The sequence below is a fragment of the Ambystoma mexicanum genome, chromosome 1q, assembly GCF_040938575.1.
Source record: "Ambystoma mexicanum isolate Mex_15411 chromosome 1q, UKY_AmexF1_1, whole genome shotgun sequence".
Taxonomy (NCBI): domain Eukaryota; kingdom Metazoa; phylum Chordata; class Amphibia; order Caudata; family Ambystomatidae; genus Ambystoma; species Ambystoma mexicanum.
In genome coordinates, this window is record NC_090922.1 from 85,677,700 (window position 1) to 85,700,207 (window position 22,508).

A 22,508-nucleotide genomic window follows, 5' to 3' on the forward strand; every position below is an offset into this window, starting at 1 on the left:
CCCACTTACCAATGGAAGCAGTGTTACTCAAGTTATAGACCAGATATTTAAAAGCAACTAGCCGTTCAAATTTTTCAGGTCCCAAAACCCAGCACCTAGTTTTAGGCTTGGCACTCCTTGAGAACACAAAGACCTTAGACTACCCAGCTTTGCCGGAGCTATGGATGGACACTGCCATAAGAAATACACATCACAAATATACAAGTGAAATGGAATCGGAGCAAGTATACAGCCATGTTTTAAACCTACAAAAGAGCTGATGCTTGTCAAAAACGCACCCTTGCGCGTTAACCCGTACTCTTAGAGTTGTGCACGTATGTGTATCAATCTTTTCAGTATATTCATTTTAAGAGGTGTTGACCACAACAAAAATATTACAACACAATCAAAGGTGCTGGTCAAATCTAATGAGGCCATATAAACCGGCCCCACCTGGGTCTGTTGGACTTTAGAGAGGACATGAGAAAGGACAGTTGCATTAAGCGATGACCCTATGTTTTTTCTAAAACCTACTTGGTACTTTGATAGAACCGGCAGCTGGGCAATAGCCCTATTCAAATCTCTCAGAAATAGGATGGCAAACACTCTACTGGAGGCATCAATAAGGGCAATTGGCCTATAATTCCTGGGGTCCATAGAATCTCCCTTATTGAACAAAGGGAGTATTATAGACTCCGTCCATGTACAAGGGATAGTGTGAGTGCTAAATATATTATCATATAGGGGTTTAGGGTTTAAGAAAAGTTGACCACAATGCAGGTGCATTGTTCAAAACAAAGGGCGGGATGCCACCCGGTCCGAGAGCCCGAGATGGCTTCAGCTGCTTGATAGCCTAGTCAATCTCATCCTCGGACCAAGGGCACTCCCCCAGGACTGCGGGCCCCGCCAATGGATCATCAATTTCATCAAACGATTTTGGCAGAGTATACTTTTCATTGTAAAACTCTACCCATACATGCTCAAGGATTGGGGAATCCAAGGTGGATCCTTTAGTTCACAAAGTTTTAATAATGGTCTCACAAAATGTTTTTTCTTTACCTTTGCATAAGTAATGTAGCATAGCCTATTTATCCCGCACTTGGAAATCCATCTTAAGGGAAATAACCAGATTCTTATGAGTTAGCCGCAACTTATTCCTAGCAGTAATATAATGCCCTCGTGCCAGCATTTGTTTTTATTGAGCCATTATGGATTTCCTTTTGTTTCTTTTGGAGTCCCTAATTCTTACATCAAACGAATGTTTGAGATCGACCCACACCTCTGGCCTGGTGCCCAATCGGTATGCTCCCCAATCCCTTAATTTATGAGTGCTATCTGCAGCAGTTCAGTGAACTTCTTAACCATCTCCCAATTCCACCTACGCATAAGTCGGCCCCTCTCGGGTGACACACAAGCCAAGTCAGGTCTTGACTCATGTGTTTCAATGGGGACTTTAAGGCAAAAGGACAACATCGAATGATCCCCCAAGCCTAGATCTGCACAGCTGACCAGACCACATTTGGAACTCAACATATTTGATATGTAAAAATAGTCAATCTTAGAGGAGTGTTTTCCTCTATGCCAGGTATAAGAAAAAGAGTCTGCATTATGAGTACCAGTGAGGAGGCTCATGTCCCATACCCCCAAGAAGCAGTCCTAATTCATTCCCAGCTAGATGTCACGACTAGACAAGGCTGAACGCCCTCCCCTCTGCACAATTTGTGTTGATGCCTCTCCCCCAATATGATACAATTTGCATTTTCTTTGGCAAACCAGTCATCTAATATTCTTCTTAGAATAGGATGAATACATTCAAGCGAAACCCTTAAAGGGTTACAATAAATGTTTACTAGTAGGATGGGCGTAAGGAATAGAATTGAAAATAATTTAACAGCCAAGACCCGTTCAGACACCTGAAACAATTCACATCTCATCTTTAAATTTATGTCTATGGCGACAGCAAGCACCCCGCAAGCCCGGACCAATGCCCCTTTGACTGCCGGACTGGTAAAAGTAAGATAATCCTTCAGAACGAAATTTGAAGGGGACATAGTTTCCTGGAACATGAAGATTTTAAATGCTCCCACTTCCCGCAAGTCCTCCCAGTATTTGAGCAGGTTCTTCCTTCCACACACATTCAAAGAAATGACATTCACGTTGATGTTGCTAGGATTGAGCTAGCCCTAATTTGATAGCCTCAAAAGTTTTCACAGCAGAACTCACCCAAGACCAATCCTGCCCAGATTGAAGAAGATTCCACATCAACAGAACCAGCTCCCCCATAGAATTATGCGCAGGATGGGTACCCTCATTGGTGGACAGCTGGTTGACCTGTTGATTATGGCTTAGGAACAGCTTAGCATCCTCCAAAGATTTAAGAGCGTGCAGCTCGCAGCTCAAGCTCATGAGATTACTTTGCTGCTCCCAAACCATATTAGATACAATTTCCGAATGTAGATGACAAATCATCAGTTCGTTATTCACATGTGGAAGGCTTTTCAGATCAATATCGTCTGAAGTAATCCACCTTAGCTGTGGAATTAGTCAAAAGATATTGAAGATTTCGAGCCGATTTAACCCCCTAAGGCCATTCAAATTGGCATCCGTTATCCATCCTAGAATCTTTGTGGGGCAGCACTGAACTTGCTCAATCTCCACCTCTTTTGCTCAAACCAGGGAAACATCTCTGTCCACCCTCCCAACAACATGGATACTATCCATCTGCACATTTGGAACTAAGTGAGACGGTTGGCCTGTTGTAGTATTTGAGGCCTGAGCCAAAACCTTGTTGCTTGCCTCTTCAAGGAGCACTGTCTGACTTGCCACTGACACCTTCAAAGATTATTAAGTGGTAAATTTACCCAATGAGGTCATCTTTGTTTGTTTGGTATGAGACTGGCCGTCAGGTACCAAACAAGGGGGCTGAATCTGACACAGAATCCCAGCATGGTCCACCTCCCCTGGCCTTATTGTAGGCCTTTGGCTCAGGGAATCATTCCCTAAATCCTTGCCCCTATCACACCTCCGCAGAGTGGCAGTAGTTGACATGGGTATCCCCATATCGGCAGTGGGAGAGGAAGAATCAACCAGTATAAATTCCCGGCTCCCCCCCTGCAGGGGACCATGCCGGTTACGCTTGGACTGGCAGCCCATCTCCACACTTGGACCTGCCTCATTAACCAGATCACACAAACACTCCTCCGGGGACAGTCGATAAATGCCTTTAAGATTGGCATTCCGCCCCTTCATTTTTGTACCCTGCATGTTTTTGGATTTTCCTTTGCTCTGAGATTTTGCTTTCTTGCTGTTTTTCTACCCTTTCCACGCAGAACCTCTTTTGTCTAACGCCATAATATCAGAAGAGACTGGGGTGTTTTCTGCGGGAGCAGAAACATTGCCCACCAGGGAGGGAACCTGATTTATTATATTTGAGGCGGAAATACGGACGTTTGCTTCGACCAAAGCTGATGGGCTATTGGGAGGCAATGAGCAGACCATACATCACACGCATGGTATACACCTCCATTGGTGGACTACCTGTGGGGATACCTTCATCTTGAACTACACCCCAGATTTATCAGGCCTCCTAATCAGCTTTTGGGCATTCCTTAGAGCAATCATTTTAATATGCCTAATTTCCTCATTTGACGACACCTCACCCTTAGCAAACCCTTTCAAAGCCATAATACCATTTGGCAGGTTATTGAAAGCAGACCTGTCCTGTGAGAGCACCCCCTCCCCCATGTTGTCTTGAGCATCAGCTAGAGTCTTAAGAGCAAGGTTCAGGCTAATGTGTAAGTTGGCCAACAGTACTGAAGTTATATCCTGATGGCATGGGGCCGTTAACCCCTGCATATGGGGCTCGAATTCGGAACTGTTATAGTGCAGGTCCCTCCCACTGAGTGTTTTGTTCGAAGAAGCAGTACCAGCACTAATGAGATTCGAACCTGCACCATCGTGCACCCCCGTGTGTTGCAACAATCCAGAGGCACGTGTTTTTTCCGAATTAGCATCTTCATTGAACAATGGGCACACAGTGGGATCCGCAACCGAACACAAGTTGGAGCCGGAGATTGCCTTCTTAGAGCCGGAGATTGCCTTCTTAGAGCCAATGACAACCTCAGGGAATTGAGTAGCTCATGCATCCTCAGGTGGAAGTGGACCCTGTTGCATAACAACTGACTGTAGTATGTGAGCGTCATCAATCCCTGTGCCCCTGATTCCCGATTGTTTCCCCTTTTCCTGCAAAAATGCCTGATCTTCATGAATCGATGCCATCTCCATGTCCGTAATGTCTCTCAGCAACCCCTTGGTTGTGGAAGAAAAAATGTGAAAAGAGTCATCCGGAAGGCGACCACTACCCCAAAAAGGCTTGTCTCCCCATAATCCTTTGTCGTATAAGAGGATAGTGAGGCCGAGGGGGTTGGGCGGTCAACACCATCCCTCCACTGCCATTACGGAAGACAAAGACTGTGGAGTTCCTGTAAGGGAAACAAGCCCCAGGCATCGGTGGCTGGAGCTGGAATCCTCGGGTTGAATGATATTGGTCATGGCCATGTTCATTTCCATAGAGCACAAAAGATAAAACTATTAAAGAGGGAAAATGTATTTATCAGCAAGTATTCAATTAAAAACGGGCAAAGTGGGCGTGTTTGTACTTGAGAGCAACATTTCTACATATCAGTCTTTATCTGGAACTATTTTGGGCACAAATACATCTCTGATAGAGCCAAAGCACAGTCTTTCATTTCACCGCCACATGGCTCCTTGGCATTCATTCAGGATCAAAGCAATAACACCTTCCTGAGCTTCCTCTGACAAGCAAATGCTGATCCGATGGCACTGATCTCTAACTTTAGAGCAATACGTTCCACAGCAGGTGTTGTGCCATGTCATGCAAAAACATCACCCTCACTAAAGGGAAAAATTAGACCTTGTTCAGTGATATGATATGATGTTATTTATAATGTGCCTGTACACAAGTGTTTCTAGGCGCAATTTGGGTAAGTTGCTGCTTGCTGTAATTGTAATTAACTGTCATACTTTCCCCATTGTTATTGCCATTGGAAGTGTGTGGAAAATTATGAAGGTGTAGTTCTGTCTGTTTCCCATTAAAGCCCTTCTCATTACAGAGGTCAAACTCACTCTCAATTGCAGAGTACCGCAACCTGTGACTGTGCAGATGTTTTGGACTATGACTCCCATGATCCCTCACCATTAACAATGCTGGGTAATGCTGATGGGAGTTGTAATCCCACACATCTGGATAGCCAATAGTTGCAGACCCATTATCTGCTGATATCATGAGGCACTTGAAGACCTGGCTGTTCTGCAGAGTTTGACTTTTTACAGGCACCCCACAGCTCAGATCTGTTTCCAGCAGCTTGGTGCCTCGTCTGAGGCGATCTGTTGCACTTTACAAGATTTCTACCTACCTATCTACCGACCTACCATGAGGATGCCATTCTATATGGTGCTGCAGTACTGTTTGCTGCATTTTATCTGTTACAGTCCAATGCAGCCATTACCGGTTATGATTCACTCCAGAAGGAGCCCAGAAGGAGCAGGAGCTCCCTACAACACTGCCGGAGCAGTGCACCATCCACGGCATCCTCATCTGCTACAAGGTAAGCCTGCAGGCTATTTGTAGCAGCTGCTGCTACGGCTGCCAGCAGCGTGGAGAACGCGACGATATTTAATGTGAATTACATATTAACCCTTCCAGATTGAAGGCACACGTATTTCGCTTCCGCATTTCGCCTCTTGCCATCTTGGGCCACTGAATTTCCCTGCGCCGCCATAAAGAACCACAAGGCCAACCACCTCTTAAGATGGCCGCCTCCTTCACCCAAATGTCTATCCCTGCCTGATACCCCCCTCTGCCACCATCCTGTGTTCGGATTGGGCCACAGTGCATACCTCTGCACCAATCACGCGCCGGCAAGGCACACGCCGGCCCACAGCACGAAGGCACAGGCACAAAGGCTTGTACCTGTCCTGAGCCTGTCCAGAGAGTGACCAGAGGCCAAGGCCGGATCCCCTACTCCTCGGTCCCTCCCTCTGCCCATTGGTCTTCGGGTATTGCCTAGGGAGATGCAAAAGCACCTGCTGCTGACTTAGTAAGCGCCACATTACCATTGATGTATAATCACCTCATGTTCTCCACACTAACTCTGGCCAACATAAAGACTAGAAGTGCCGCCTACTGCAACAGCTACTGATGTCAACTTCGACAGCTACCTATGGCTTCGTCATACCACACTGCTCACAAGTAACCCTTTACTATAATGGCCTGTCTCCAGCATCCCCTCCTCTGAGACATTACAATGGGCCTCATTACACGGTAGGCGGTAAGGGTTAACGGTCACCGGTAATGGTACCGGTGACCGTTAACCCTTGCCGCCTTACTACAAGGTCCCTTAGCGGGTTGGTACTTTAACGCCTGCTTTTAGCAGGCGTTAAAAACCAACCCGCTAAGGGACCTTGGTGCTAATTACGGCACCGCAAATTTGCGGTGACGTATTTAGCACCTTCCCCATTCCCATTATGCCCTATGGGGCAAAAATGGGAATGGGGAAGGGCAATGGTGGAAGGGGGAATTACCGCTCCGCCAACCTTGGAATAGGGCGGTAATTCCCCTTTCCATCAAGGCGGTGCCGGTATTTTACCGGCATGGACCAAAGTGCTACTAGCACCTTGGTCCACTGCCTACCGTGTAATGAGGCCTAATGAGAAGAAAACTATATGTGCCATCTAAATAACCCTCATGTCTGCCTTGGTGCCTTCTGCACCGACAATTGTCTTGCCACTTAGTCATTGATAGAATCTTGTTGCCCGCCCAGCTTAACTGTTCATGTCAATGCCCTGTATTCCAGCCTGATAGATTGCCTATTGCTGCTACTGCCCGCTAACTGCCTACTATATATGGCAATCACTACTCTAGCATATACTAAGGAAACTCGATCTAGGTCTTTATATAAAGCGACCTATCCCACATTTTGACTTGTACCTATTGCACTAGTTTAAATGGTGCTTGGAATTTACGTAATCTTGTTTGCACATTACATGTTTAGCCTCTATTGTGAATCCTGAAAATTAGGTGAAGCCTTTTACTGCAATTGTACCTACCTATTTGCACATGGCATTTTTAGCCTCTCTGTGAATCTTGAATCTTGGCGAACTCTATTGCTCAATTGCGCCTGTTTGCACATGACATTTTTAGCCTCTCTGTGAATTTTGAATCTAGGTGAACTCTATTGCTCAATAGCGCCTGTCTGCACATGACATTTTTAGCCTCTCTGTGAATTTTGAATCTAGGTGAATCCTATTACCCAGTTGCGTCTGTTTTCACATGGCTCTTTTAGCCTCTAAGGTGAATCTTGAATTTAGGTGAACCTTCTTTGCTGCAATTTGTAACTACCTGCCTGCACATGGCTCGTTTATCCTCTACTGTGAAACTTGAATGTAGGTGAACCCTCTTTGCTGCTATTGTAACTACCTGCCTGCACACTGCATTTTTAAGCCTTTATTACGAACCTTGAATTTAGGTGAACCCAATTACCATGTGTAAAAACATAAATACCCAGACTTACCTACTTACGATTGGACTCTTCACCATCATGGCCATATTACCACTGGACTCCCCTCCACCCATGACTACCAATCGAAGCGTGCACAGGCAACCAAAATAGACATCCCTAACCTAGTGCCTGCCCACTCTTACACAAAGAAGCACCTGAGCCAAAATAGACATTTAACCAAACCTTCACACAATCCTATCCCTCAGAACACCCTGGCATTAACTGGGTCACTTATTAACGCCAGATCCATGGTAGCCCAAGCTACCGAAATTTCTGACATTCTAAGTAATGGCAGCCTAGACCTACTTGCCATCACAGAGACCTGGCTCCACGAGGCGGCAGGACCCACCCTGATGTTAGCTGTACCCGACAACTATCAAATCCTCAGAGCAGACAGACCGAATGCTAAAGGCGGTGGCCTAGCCATCATCTCTAAAACCACCTTGCCTAGTAGGCTTGCCACCTCACCTCCTTGTTCATCCTGTGAAATACTCACGGCTAAACTGCGGTTATCCAATAACCGCACGTTGACTATCCACCTGATTTACAGGCCCTCAGGGCCATAAGGAACCTTGGAAGATGACCTTACCAGCCTTATAGCAAATAATACGCAAAAGCACTGCCAAACTTTGCTGATGGGCGATTTCAACATCGGTTTCAATGATCCAGACAACAAGCATGCCCACTCAATAACAGCTTTACTTAATGACCACGGGCTCACCCAAAAAATCCTCTCACCTACCCACATCAAAGGTAGAACCCTCGACTGGGTATCCAAACTTAATTGTAACATTGCCATCTCCGACATCGTCCCACAACCTTGGACGGACCACTACTTAATTAACTTCACCGCCACACTCGATCTCCTCACCCCCAAAACTATCAGTATGATACCCCCCTTACCTACCAGAAGTAAAAAATATATCACTGCTGAAAAACTTATCCCCCACCTCCTCCCTGCTATCCATGGCCTGGAGAATAACACTGACCCAGACACCCTGGTGGACACCTTCAACAAAGCCATGACCATGGTACTAGACACCATTGCTCCAACTGAACTGTGCAAAGGCAAACAAGAGACACACTTGAATGCTTGGTTCACACCCCAACTTAATGATCTAAGAAAGCAGAAAAGAAAGCTGCAAGCTCTCTGACGCAACCCACCTACCGAAAACAACAAAGCCAAATTAGCCCAACTATCCAAACGTTATAAGAAAGAAATCATTAACACAAAAAAAAACGTATTTGATGACAGAATTATCAAAGCCAAATCAAACACGAAGGAACTCTTTTCCATCCTCTGGGAAATGGAATCCCCCCTACAACCAGTAGACACTGTCCCAAAGGATAAGACATGGTGTACTAACATACAAAATGCCCTATCAAATGAAAATTTTCCTCCATCCAACTCAAAATAACAAAAATAAATCTCTCTGATCAACAAATATCACCGCCCTCTGAGCCCAAAACCATTCCGGCCTTTCAGTTTCAAAACCATCTCAATCATTGCTACTGAAAAGGTAATTCTCTCCTTAAAATCCTCCAATTGCAAGGGCGACAGTTGCTCAGCGTAAATATTAAAGGATGCAGCCAGAGACTTAGCCTCTTTTATCACGAAGCTTATCAACTTTTCCTTTAAATCAAACACAGTACCTACCAACCTGAAAGAATCCTGGGTCCTCCCCTTACTCAAAAAACTAACCCTCGACCCCTCCATCCCCATTAACTATAGACCCATCACTACCGTATCTTTTCTACTCAAAATTATTGACAGAGTAGCCTACTTACAAATTCAAGACTACCTGGAAGCTAATCATATGCTAGGCTCTCGGCAATTGGGATTCTGCCCTCTCCATGGTACCGAAACTGCCTTGCTAGACCTTAAGACAAACATTGTGGACTTAAAGGATAGCGGCAAAACAGCTTTGCTACTTCTACTGGACTTGTCAGCAGCCTTTGACTTGATGGACCATGCAGTCTTATGCAGCCACCTCAAGCTCGCTGCCAACTTCACAGGAGATGCCATAACCTAGGTCCAATCCTTTCTAGCCAACCGGACTATGAGAGTTTTCTCTACGTCCACCTGTGCTGATCCCATCCAAATAACATGTGGAGTCCCACAGGGATCCTGTGTCCCACCCACCATGTATAACATTTTCACCAAGCCACTATTCGACAAGTTGGACAGACTGGGTGTCACCTACACTAATTATGCAGATGACACCCAGATCCTCATGCCCCTTTCGGGCAACTATGAAGTGGGCCCGGCCTTGGTGAATAATATATACCTCCTCATTCAGGCATGGATGGCGACCCACGGACTCTGCCTGAACGACAATAAAACTGAGATTCTGCTCCTCGGATCTGACTCCAACCTAAAAAAAACTAACCTCAAACTACGCATTCTTCAACATTGATAAAAATGTCATTAAGGTTATGCCCGAGGCAAAAACTCTAGGATTCTATCTGGACTCCTCTCCCCCACCTTAAAAATGCAAGTTAACTCTCTTTCCTCTACAACACCCTACACCTGCAAATTAATCCAAGCTGCCAGACCATTCCTCTCTAGTGCCAGCTGTATTACCCTGGCTAATGCTCTTATCATGTCTAGACTAGACTATTGCAACGCCCTGTATTCAGGAGCTAACAAGTATGTCACTGACAAACTCCAAAGTTTGCAAAACAACGCCTTAAGAGCAGTGTTGAAAATCCCATTCAGAGAGCACATCTCTAAATTCCGGAAAGAGGCTCATTGGCTAAAAATAAAGGACAGAATCCTCCTCAAAACCATATCCATTACCTCCAAATGTCCCAACAACCTTGCACCTCCTTACCTATGGGACAAAATTACCAGGAAATCTACAACCCGACCTTTGAGATCTGCCAAGAAATTCTTGCTTGATATCCCTAGATTTAAACTTCCCACGGCTGGAGGAACCAGCTTCCCAGTCAAAGCTGCACAAGCATGGAATACACTCCCAATAGACCTTAGACGTCCACTACCTTAGGTCAGATTCAGAACCAATGCTCTCAAATGGCTTCGCTCTAATGACCCTTAACTACAGCACCCTGACAACCACTGCACCTGACAACACTACTGCGACTTGCACTTCGGTCCTGCTTGTCCATAGCCACATCCGTAGGCACTCACTAATTTACGCAATGTTAAGTCTGACCTATGTCCTGTATCTAACTAGCTATATCTTTCCATGTTCCACGAATGGAAATGTTTATGCTACTTTGACTGTATTCATATTGCCATCACCTGTATCCACGTATGACAAATGCCTGTACTATTTCATTTACTGTACTACACGCACAAGCCTGTGTCAGCCAATGTAACTAAGCTTTGTGAATTCTTGTACTGCTGCGCCCAGCTGCCCAAGGGCTTGGTGCCCATTATCAGATTAATAAACAAACAAACAAACAAACACTGTAAGGAGCTGTGGTTCTGTCTATTGCGTTCTTCCCCCCTAGAGCCACATCCCTTTCCATAGCAAGTGCCACATTCATTCTCTATTGACATTGGAAGTGTTTGCTACTGCACTTTTGTATTGTTTGCATTTGTAAGGGCACGTGATATTAAGATGCTGTATATTCTTTGTTTAGTGCCAACACCTGTGTCAGTGCTGATCATTGTCATGGATGAACTGGGCATCAGAAGTGGCATTGGCACCTCTTAAGAAACAGTGTGCTCCTGCTAAGGAGGATGGCGCCAAAGGGAGATGTGGCAAAGGCCGACTACTTACAATATAATACCATTTTGCATCCCAGCTCCCTTCAAAATCACTAAAAGCTATCTTGGTACTACTAACCCCTTCTTTACCAATCAAAATGGTAACCCCACTCCCGAATCAGCCACCTGCCTGCTGGACCCGGCTGTCGCTCCCATATGACAGCACTCATTGCCAGCCTCACAACACTAACCCGATTGACCCCAACACCCATAACAGCTTAACCGTCACCATTGCAAACCTGTCTACTGGACATTGGCACGCCTGTGACATCTATTTATCCTTAAAACCCATTGCCAAGTGTTTTCCCCCATAGATGCACAGATCACTCCCTCCCACCCCAGGGTTCCAAGGGAATAGAGCACTGGTACCCCTTTGCCCCATTGCATGCCATCATCCCAGAGAATGAGTCGATTACTCTTAGCAATTTCAGGCATTCCTCTCTTGAGATGCAAACTGTTCAAGCAACTGGTATTGTTTGACAGGCATCAACGATGATATAAGAGAGTCAACTTTGGGAGCTCAGAGAACAAGTCCCCCTTCCTCTTTTTCTGCGGTCCAGCACATTGAACTCTGTGCACACTTCACAGGAGAGCGCACGCGCCAGGACAGTAAGGACCGGAATATTGAATAGTGCACAAATCCCTGGCAGCCTTTGCTTCCCCGCGCGCCTACTGCCCGCCGTCCCCTTTTTTTGTTGAAGAAGTGTCTCTCACATCCACCTCTGGTCAACAATGACTCTACTAGAGACACCACAATGGTTCCGCGGGTGGAACTCCCCCCGGGATCAATACAAGCACATTTGTCAACACATTTGCCTTTATCCACTGTGCATATCTATTCGTGTTTCATGATCTGCTATATTGGTGTGAACCTCCCATTGCATGGAAGGCTGGATGGCTGCACGCATGCAACTGTGCAGAGCAAGTGCATGTGTTTTTTTAAAGATTTGAGTGCGTGTTAGAGTGTATGTGTTGTGTGTGTCTGTGTGTGTGTGTGTGTGTGTGTGTGTGTGTGTGTGTGTGTGAGTATGAATATGAATATCTATGAATCAACACACCCAACAACAATATAGAAAATATTCAAAATGCAGCTTCAAATTCTGCAACCCCACCATCCCTACATGCTCAGTCGTTTAGATCACGATATAGCAGTCAGCCCGGCCCCCGCCCCTTTGCGTTGAAGAGCCTCACAATGAACCATGGGTTCTGGGTGGAATTTCAGCACCTAAAATGGAGTCTGGTGTGATAGGCAACATGCCCATGAAGTAACTGCCTTTTACAACATCCCATGTTGGATCCTCTTGATACTCCTGGAATAGTTGGAGGCATCCCCCAATCCGTGAGTACCTGGGGAGCATTGGGGTACAGAAGGCTCGTGTGTGGGTAGGGCATTAGTCAGGTGGTCAGAACTTTGGTCCTGGTGTTAGTTTGAAGATGCTATGCCCATTAAGGCACCATTTTAGTCATCCTTGGGAATGCCGGCTGGAGGAGCGAGCGTGGTATTGGTGGCCCCTTCTCCAAGGCACAGTGGTCTTTGCCGGAATCAGGATGGACAGCTGATTTTCCTCCTGTGACTGTTCAACTAAATAATCAGTGATTATTGCGTAATTCAGAAGGGGGAATTAATGTATGGAATTCTTGAGGAGGGACATAGTGGTGTAGGCAGAGTATGTGGCTGCTCAAATGACAAAATTGGCAGCCCCAATAATGGCCAACTTAGGCTGAATTATAAACTGGTTGCCGGCATGGACCATTAGAAGACGGTTATTACACTTGGAGCCGTGTTGGATTCATTTGCTACCCTTTGATCCTCTCTCCACCGTGGTGGATTCATGTGCCATCCTTTGACCCTCTCTGTGCCGTGGTGGATTCATGTGCCATCCTTTGATCCTCTCTCTGCCTTGTTGGATTCATGTGCCATCCTTTGATCCTCTCTCCACCGTGGTGGATTCATGTGCCATCCTTTGACCCTCTCTCCGCCGTGGTGGATTCATGTGCCATCCTTTGATCCTCTCTCTGCCTTGTTGGATTCACGTGCCATCCTTTGACCCTCTCTCCGCCGTGGTGGATTCATGTGCCATACTTTGATCCTCTCTCCACCGTGTTGGATTAATGTGCCATCCTTTGATCCTCTCTCCACTCTGATATCTGATTCAGCTCTGGCAAATGAGGCACTTTACCAATCAGCAGTATATGTTTGTCCATCGATTATCACCAGACTCAGGGGTCAGTCAGGGCATCAGTGAGTACCGTCAGCAACAATCACATGGCAACATCCATAACTCAATGTCGTTTTGGGCATGTTGGTTGCATAAGATATAATTAACACGAGCCTATAAAGTCAGGAAGGATCTGGTCCCGTCTACACCGAGTAGTGATAGGAAAGAAGGGTTGGGGAGTCAGGGTAGCACCGAAAGCAGCATGCAGGCTTTCTCATGTTCTACTCCAAATGGGAACATGTGAGCAGACGTGTATGTCTTCTACAGGTTCTATTCTTGGCAGTGCATTCGGCCTCTGAGGAGTGAATGTTCCAAGGATGGAATGTTGGTTAAAAAAAGAGAATACAAAATGGCTGCATTCTACCAGACCCAGAAAAAATGATTATCATAATGTGAATGAATATGCATGAGCCATTTTTTTGTCCTGAAGATGGACCTAGCCTTTTGCAGTTCACCTATCAATTGTGAGCGACACATAGGGGTTTCCTATAAATCCGTTAATGTGGGCCAGTGACAAGAAGAATGTGTTCAGCATGTCAGAAATGGTGCAATCCCGCTAAATAACGACAGCAAACACTATTCTATTCCACTACAATGTCTTCTTTTATTTTATTTTATTTAGCATTTGTCAGGTGCTTATACATCTGGATAGTGTTTCAAAGCGACACAAGGCTAAACGGGAAGGGAACAGGGGAAAAATAACAATAGTAAAAACAGTAAAAAGAAAGAAAAAATAATCCTGGTCCTACTTGACCTTGTGGCATTCAGATGTGCAGGTGCAGTGAGGAGAAGTGCAGGAGATAGGGAGGGGGAGGGGAGAGGCAGAGGAGTGGGCAAGTGCTGGTGTAGGGCCTGGGAGGGAAGTGCTAAGGGGAGCCAAGGAGGAGAGCGTCAGGCTAAGAGATAGGGCAGGCGACTCCCATGGGTGGGTTGGAGAGCCGCCAACCAGGGTCCCAGATGGCCACTGGAGTGGGTAAGGGGGGCGGGGGTGGTGGTATGGACTGGGGAGAAGGGCCTGCAATCCTGTGAGGTTCATGAGGATCAGGCCACCAGTCACAGCAGCAAGGGTGGGGGCAGGCGTGTAAAATAAATCAAAATGCCCCAATTTCAATAAGCAGAACATTTGTTTTAATCCTGCGTGGTGCTTCTTTTACCACCCTCTGCATCAATACCAAAGGTGTTGTGGTATTGAAAGGAAAAGAGATGATTTCAGACCTTCGTCTATGGTTCCATGTATCACAGACAATTGGTAGAGGAACCCATGGCCCTCCACGCAAAGACACTAGCACCATCATCCTACGCCATTTATTAGCAGTTCCAAAAAGTTCCCCATTAACCAATGAGCTGTGCACCTGCAACATATGTGTGTTCTTCTCTGAGAGTGAAACTAAATCTCCATTCTTAGTATAGGCGTATCCAGGGAGTGGCCTGGGGTGGCACTTGCTACCCCTGGAATCTAATTGGCCACCCAAGGTGACACCCTATTATCCTAAACTATGATCGCATGTGTGTGTGCGCGTGCGGGAATGTGTTCGTACTTCATGCCACCCCTGCATAAGTCAGTGCAGGCCCGGCTCCAGGAATTTTGATCTCGGTGGGCCAGGGCTGTAATCAGGGGGGCCAGCATTCCATTGGGTGTGGGTCTAGGAGTACTCTAAACAAAGTGCTGGCATTGATCCAGATTTCCCAGATCCGTGATCCAGAAAAAAATGTCTTGCCAGATCTGCAAAAATTCATTTGCACCCCTCTATAAAACAACAATACATAGCAAAAGAGAAGCTAGGAAAATAGTGTTGCAACATCAATCTACCTATCTTCCCTTCCCATCTGCTCCCCTGTTTCTGTTATATCTGACCCTCCTTCACCTTTCACCGTCCAGTAACCTTCTTTCAGCTGCCCTAAGCACCGTTCCCGTTTACCTCCCCTCCTACCTATTCACACCAGCACCCAGCGTGTTTTTCCTGGCCTGGTGATGCCTCCTCCTTCTCCTCCTCTGAGAAGGCTGTGCAGTGAGGCCCCCAGTCTTTGTACCATCTCAGATGGTGACCGCCCAACAATACCTTCCTGAGCACTGTGGCTACTCTCAGCAGGCCCCAGAGGAGATGCTTGTGCTCCCTCCATCTTGTTGTGAAAGATCGACCCCAACCCAGAATATTGAAGCAAGGAATAGGAGATTTTGTTTCCTACAAAATTACATTTTTTTCAAACTTCTTTTAATTTCAGGAACAGAACATACCATGTCCAATCAATACAGCTAGTCTTGTTGATCTTAACAATATTTAGAGCACAACAACATATCCTCCAATAGCATACAGATGTATACAATCCTCCCTTCACCCACCCATTCCACCACCTCCTCCCCCCTCCTTTCCAACTGAATCCCTACAGAAGTCCCATTCTGAATGTCTCCCATCAATGGTTCATGCCCAAAATTACATTTTAAACACGTTATGTTATGTTGCATTTTTGCTGCACATTTTAATTGAGTTGAGAGTGCAAGGGAGTGCTAGGGCTGTAAGGGCTGCATCAGGAGGCAGACGGTGCTGGTTGAGGGGGTTGCAGCATCCTGGTATCGCTCCTGGTGCGGCATGCCCCTGTACATCATTGTCTGGTGCATACTGTTTACATACTGGTTATAATATGCAATTGTCCATGATGAGTCTTTGTTGGATGTGTTTACTTTGATTTGCTTTTGGATGACACAGTTGTGTTGAATAAATGTGGCCCGGAGATTTTCAAAGTTAGATGTGTGTGTGTGTGTCCTAATGTCTGTGCTGTCCATCTATTAAACCATGAGTCAGGCTTTTTGGAATAGGTTATAATGCGAACTGAATCTTTTAAGGGCACCTAATTTTAACATGTAAGGCATAGTGAAATTAAAATATATGCCCGGGATCACACACTTTGGTCAAGTGGTAAAGCCATAATTTGAGCCTACCCTGAAATTTAGATACTTGACCACACATCTTGCGAGCTCAAGTTGGTAGAAATATATGTTGAAGTTTGGCGTTTAATACCTAAAATAATAGTAAATGTTATACAGATTACATTATAAATGCACAAGTCACATGATACACCAACCTGACAATGTATTATCATTGTAGAAACATGTTGATGAAAAGATTAAGGGGGACATTTTATTTAGAATCCTAAATTGCAGAGAATCGAATTCTCCTGTTTGCACTTTTTTTCAAACATTGTTTCCACCAAGTACTGGAAAAGTACTCTTTGCTTTACCACTATGTGTCTGGAAAAGTGTAAATCACTTCCACAATTAACTATTGTGGGAGCCATCAACAATGGATTCCTTAGGCCTTTGCCCACTTTTACCAGGTGTAAAAGTCAGGCAGCTCCCATAGGAATCTATTGGTTTTCAACCAATGTAAAAAAACATGCTGGTGGAATACCAATCGGATTTGGCAGACGGGCCTTGTTAAGTCCGATTTGGTCTCTAACGTTGACTGTCAAATCATAGAAAATCCTGCAGCTCATAAAACGTGGAGCTAAATGCATTTAGCGCCACTTCTTCCACTCGGCTTGACCTGGAAAACTATCCTCTAGGACTGTAGCTTTATTTTCCTTCTCCTGAATATAAGCCTAAAAGCTCCAGCATAGCAATTAATGAGAACTTACAAAGAATCTCATACAGACACAAAGTGACATGAAATGCATGACAAGGTTATTGTTTCACACAGCTTGTTCTGTATTCCCTTACTTACTAATCACCCAACAATCACACTTAAATAGCTTCTTAAAACCCTATATATATTTTTTTTTTTTTAAAGTGCCACAGCAATGTTCACTGCCTTTTTACCTTTTATCATCTCTAATCACTTCCTGTAGTAAATAATCTGCCTCTGAGACATGTTAAAAAGATAAGATCTCACTGGGTGGGCCTGTTCAGTCCTGCTATTTGTATTTGAGGGGAAAGAGTAGACCAGGGGTGGGGGAATTGCTATTCGTCCCTTGTCCAAATGTTAAATCCACCTCTGATTGCACTCTTTATAAAATATTTAAATACTGCTTTTTAGTTATAAAGATGTACACCTTTTATAGTTTGCCTGCAACAATATAGAAAACGCTCTTCTTTTTTGTTATTTTACGGGTGTTTGTGTTTCATTTCCAGCATTGCCTAAACACCCAGCACCCAGGATTTACAACATACTTTCCAAACAAATCTCACAACACACATGACATATTCTGTTTGCATGCAAACTCTGTAAAGTTGCTCAAACAGAATGAGGTTATCAAGTCAGTACTTATCAGTTTGGATTATGAAATGTTCTGGCAGAGTAGACTAGGCTTCCAAACAAAGATACATTCTATTTAGGTCAGAGCCCCACTGGTATGCAAGAGAAGATCTGAAACTGGTCAATATTTGCCAACCTAGCCTTATCATTTTTAGGTAGGACCTTGTTGGACCAGCTCAGTGAGGTGCAGCTTGATTCCCTAGGCGTAGCAAGCAAGACACCCACATCTGGGCATACACACATAAGCTTAGGGAGACAAACGGAATCCATCATGCATTGGCAAAGCCAACAGCGTGGGCTTTTGATTAGGCATGGATAGGCATTTGCCAGGCACTGCCATAAGGGTACCACCTGGCCATAAGATTGGAACAGCTGTAAAATGGTGCCAGTTACTGGGCATATGATGGCATTGCCCGGCAAATGTCTGCTAATACCTATACGCAAGCCAGAACTGCTGGCTTTGTGATTGCTTGTTTAAGACAGGACTTCAGTGCAAGTCACAGAGGTATTGACAAATATATTGCATATAAAATCAACAGGCTGAAGACACAATTTTACTTCACCAGGAGCTCATTTACAGAGGCAATTATGTAATTAAACACTAAAAAGAATGCTTAGATATAACACTGGCAGGCCCTATACTGCAACACGTTTGGTGTTACTTTGTGATAGAGCTTGCTCAAAGAGTCCTAGAAAGGTTAGGTTTTGGTGGTGAGGCATTGACATAGTCATGGCTAGTCATTAGGACGGTAAATGACCAGACACACCCATAGGATGTGTGTTTCTCCTCACATTTTATTGCCATCCTATCTGTGCTCTACAGCATGCGTTCTGGTTGCACCTAACAGGCAACAGTCTCTGAATCAATTGTAACCACTGTCATTACTCTGGCCAGCCTTCTATACCATTGTTTGCATATCAGCCTTGGCCCTATCACTAATGTCAGAAGCCTTACCCAAACTGCTAGAACACATGGCCTAACAATGCTTGATTGTGTTCCAGTGCAGATGGAACACGAGCCTGAACTGCACCTTTTGATGGCAGCACCAAAAGTAATTTGATAATGGCTTGTCCCCTTCTCTAATCACACATACTACAAAATTGTGGCATGGAATGTTGCACAGAGCAACGGTAGTGGTAATGTTTAATTCAAAGCCTTGCATCTATCACTTTTTGAACTTACTACACTCTCCCCTCCAGAATTACATTTGTGTTACTACCAACCTTATCTTTTCACTTATACCCAAGTAGTTAATGCAGCAGAATATATACTTTGAATGTAATTTGTAAGGGCCCCCAGTCAGTTAACGCTCCTACTGCAGAAATCTGTTTTCAAGCAACTTTACCTGTCATTTATTGTTTGATACAGTTAACCAATATATTAAGCATGATATGAAAAACCACTATAATCCTCCCAAAAATAAACATACTTTAAATGACAGAAACCAAAATTGTGATTTTAGGTTTGAGAAAATAGTTGTAGGCAGTCTGCTTGAGTAAGTGTGCTATCTCACTTAGAGGTCTGAATGGCCCTCTATCTCCCTGGTCATTTGTACCTTTATGGCTGCAGGGCATAAATCATTGTCTAGGTCAAGAAAACAAATCCTGGCCAGGCCTCCTGCACTGCAGCCTCTCAGAATGATGTCTCTGAGGTTGCTGCTGAATGATTAGAGTGACATACACCCCCCCTCAATCGGTTACAGTGGTAACACCACTGACATGGCCTCCTTGCTAGGGGGGGGCAGAGACTGGCTCTGGGGGGGGCTAGCCCCCTGCGCCCCCCCTGCTGGAGCCGGGCCTGAGTCAGTGCCTCACTTGGGCCACCCCAGTGAAAATAGTCTGGACACGCCAATGCCTCTTAGGCTTTTGCTACAACAATGCTCGTCCAGTTCTCTGTGAATTTGACTGATGATGACAAAAAGAAAAAAAAGCAAGTTTAGACCATGAAATCTCCTTTCCGTTGTGAGCTTCCCTAGTGACCCTTGTCTGCCTTCTCTAGGGCTCTGAGAAGCTCTGCCCGTCACCCCAGAACTTTTCTCTTCTCATTAGTGCTTGCCAGGGACTCTTCATTCGATTGTCATTGTTAACGAGATGGAACTGTAGCGAGGAGGCTGCCTTGTCGCTAAAGTAATAAGAGCCGGTGAGCTGCTAATTGGAGTCTATGATGATAAGGTCATGTCGGAGTGTGGGACATTATTGACCTTATTCTATGCCAGCATGATCTGAACTACCAGCGATTCTGCGTTTGCGTAGTGAAGATGTACTCGGCACTCCTGGATTTCTGAAACACGAGGCTTGTAGCTTTCTCTGTGTCACAATGAGGTCGAGCCAACGGTGGCAGATACAGCGACAAACAATTGTAATTGGGAAGTGAAAGCATGAGGTGGCCTTTCTGAACTTTCTCTATCAGTCCCAGGATGTAAAAACCATGATCATTAGGTCTATTAGACCTCCTCTTCCGCAGTAATGACTTGCCATACCTAACTCCGTAACAGCGTGCCGAGCACTGGACACATTATGTATAGAGGTACATCAAGGTTCAGTGGCCTATGGTAGTGAATTTTGAGATTTCTGCAAAGAACAATAATACTGTAAAAGATATCGGAACAATACCGGACAGGTTTCCCTGTGATTTAGCAGTAGGGTACTGATGGCCTCCAAAGTGCCAGACTGGTGCCAAGTTGAGTGGCACTTACTTTATCCGTGTCTAAACTCTTGAAAAACACCACGGTGGGTCTTTTTTTGTGGGTGTGGGGTTTTCCCATCTTGTGTAAAACACCTGTAAAATGTTTTTGACACGGTTCTGATGCACAATGCAATGTTCCTAGATTTGTAACACAGAGCAGGGCATGGATCGGGATTACTTATTCCTCAAAAACGATTCGCTCAGTGTAACAGATCCAAGAGCCTCTTTGGCCACATCGGATTCTGATGTGGATGAGATGCTTTGGATTCCTATGGATTCTGCATTTTTGTATTTGCAAAAAGAAAGCGGATTCAAAAGGAATCCAATCAGAATGCTTTCAACATTTCCACAGACATGAGGAGGAGCATTTATGACTGTTTGCATGTTTAATTCTACACATGCATGGAAACCCGGGACCGCCTGAATTTCTGCCCACGATGTACATGTGGGCGGGACAAAGACTGATATGCAAATGGGTATTTCCCATCTGTGAAAGGTACAGTGAGCAAAAAGCGTGTGTTGCAAACTCTCATCTCAGGACAGGTTATCATGCCTTGTTCTTTCTGGAGAGGAGCGCCTGCTACCTTTTTTTGACATATGTGTAAGGAACTTGGGGTTGGTCACCCTAAGTTACCTGGGGGCAACCAGACGTGGACTCCCTGCTCACTGTGCTTAGAGAGGTGCAGCTTCACCTCACTGATGAGGCCCAACAAGGCTGAAACACGTGCATGGGGTTGCTGTTGGTACTCTTGTTCAGAGAGGAATTGCCATAGCATTTCGGTGCTGGACTGCCCATGTGGGCGGGACAAAGACTGATATGCAATTGGATATTTCCCATCTGTGAAAGGTACAGTGAGCAAAAAGAGTGTGCTGCAAACTCTCATCTCAGAACAGGTTATCATGCCATGTTCTTTCTGGAGAGGAGCGCCTGCTACCTTTTTTTGACACAATGTACACCTAGATACAAATAGTCAATGTTGCAGGGAGAGGATTGCTTATGCGTTAGACTACACTTTAGTGGTTCTATCCATGCAACATACCGATCTGATCAAAATGATCCCAAGTTGGTTATGATTCCTGCATGCGGCTATTAGCAGCTTTACCTGGTGGCTAAGTGAACATCTTTCCCTGGTCACCTAATCATCCATTGAGGGAAGAGATACCTAAGGGTTCCTTCCAACATATTGACAGTGTGGGAGGTCTTAAACCCAACATGTTGAGTCAATAACTAATGGTAAAGTTTGCTCTACATTCCCAAACAAGAACAAAGAGGTGATGGCTGGAAGATTTAGAATGAATCTTCAGCTCTGGCATTGCTCTGGGCAGTCCTCCGGACCATCGTCTTCTCCTGCCAAGCCATTACAGAAGGGTGAAAAAGACCATATGCAAATCATACTTGGTCCCACCTCCCTTCTGCATGAAACTGCCCCTGGGATCAAGCCTGATTTGCATATGGTCTTTCCCCTTCTTTAATGGCTTGGCAGGCAAAGAATGATGGCCTGGAGGATTGCCCAGAGCAATGCCAGAGGTTAAAATTCATTCTAAACCTTCCACCCATCACCTCTTTGTTTTTGCTACATTCCCAAACTGTCTGCTTGTGATGAAAATGTTTTTACCCTTCACAATCACCACTTGCAATACGTAATAATGTGCTTTAGTTTTCTTCTTCTCCACCCATCATTCCTTATATTTTGGTATAACAATATATTTTCTTTAATCTGATTCTATATTCAAATTGAAGACACATTATTTTCTTTGCTTCGAAACATTACAGCATGGATTTCATTTATAATGACTGCCCTGATGAAGCTCTTTGAGTGAAACATGTTTTGGAGTGAATCAGAAGTTCTAGAACAGCTATGCAGTATCCAAAGCACTACTCTAGACCTTCTTTCAGAATATGCTTAATTCATGCATTGATTTTTTAAAGGTTTGTATTGATTTTCAAATTTTTCACTTTTAAAACTAGTTTTTGCAATATGCAGGTGAGACAAAATACCCTGCCTAACTTTGGGGACCAACAGTGGGTTGATACAAGGAGATAGATGACACTCATAG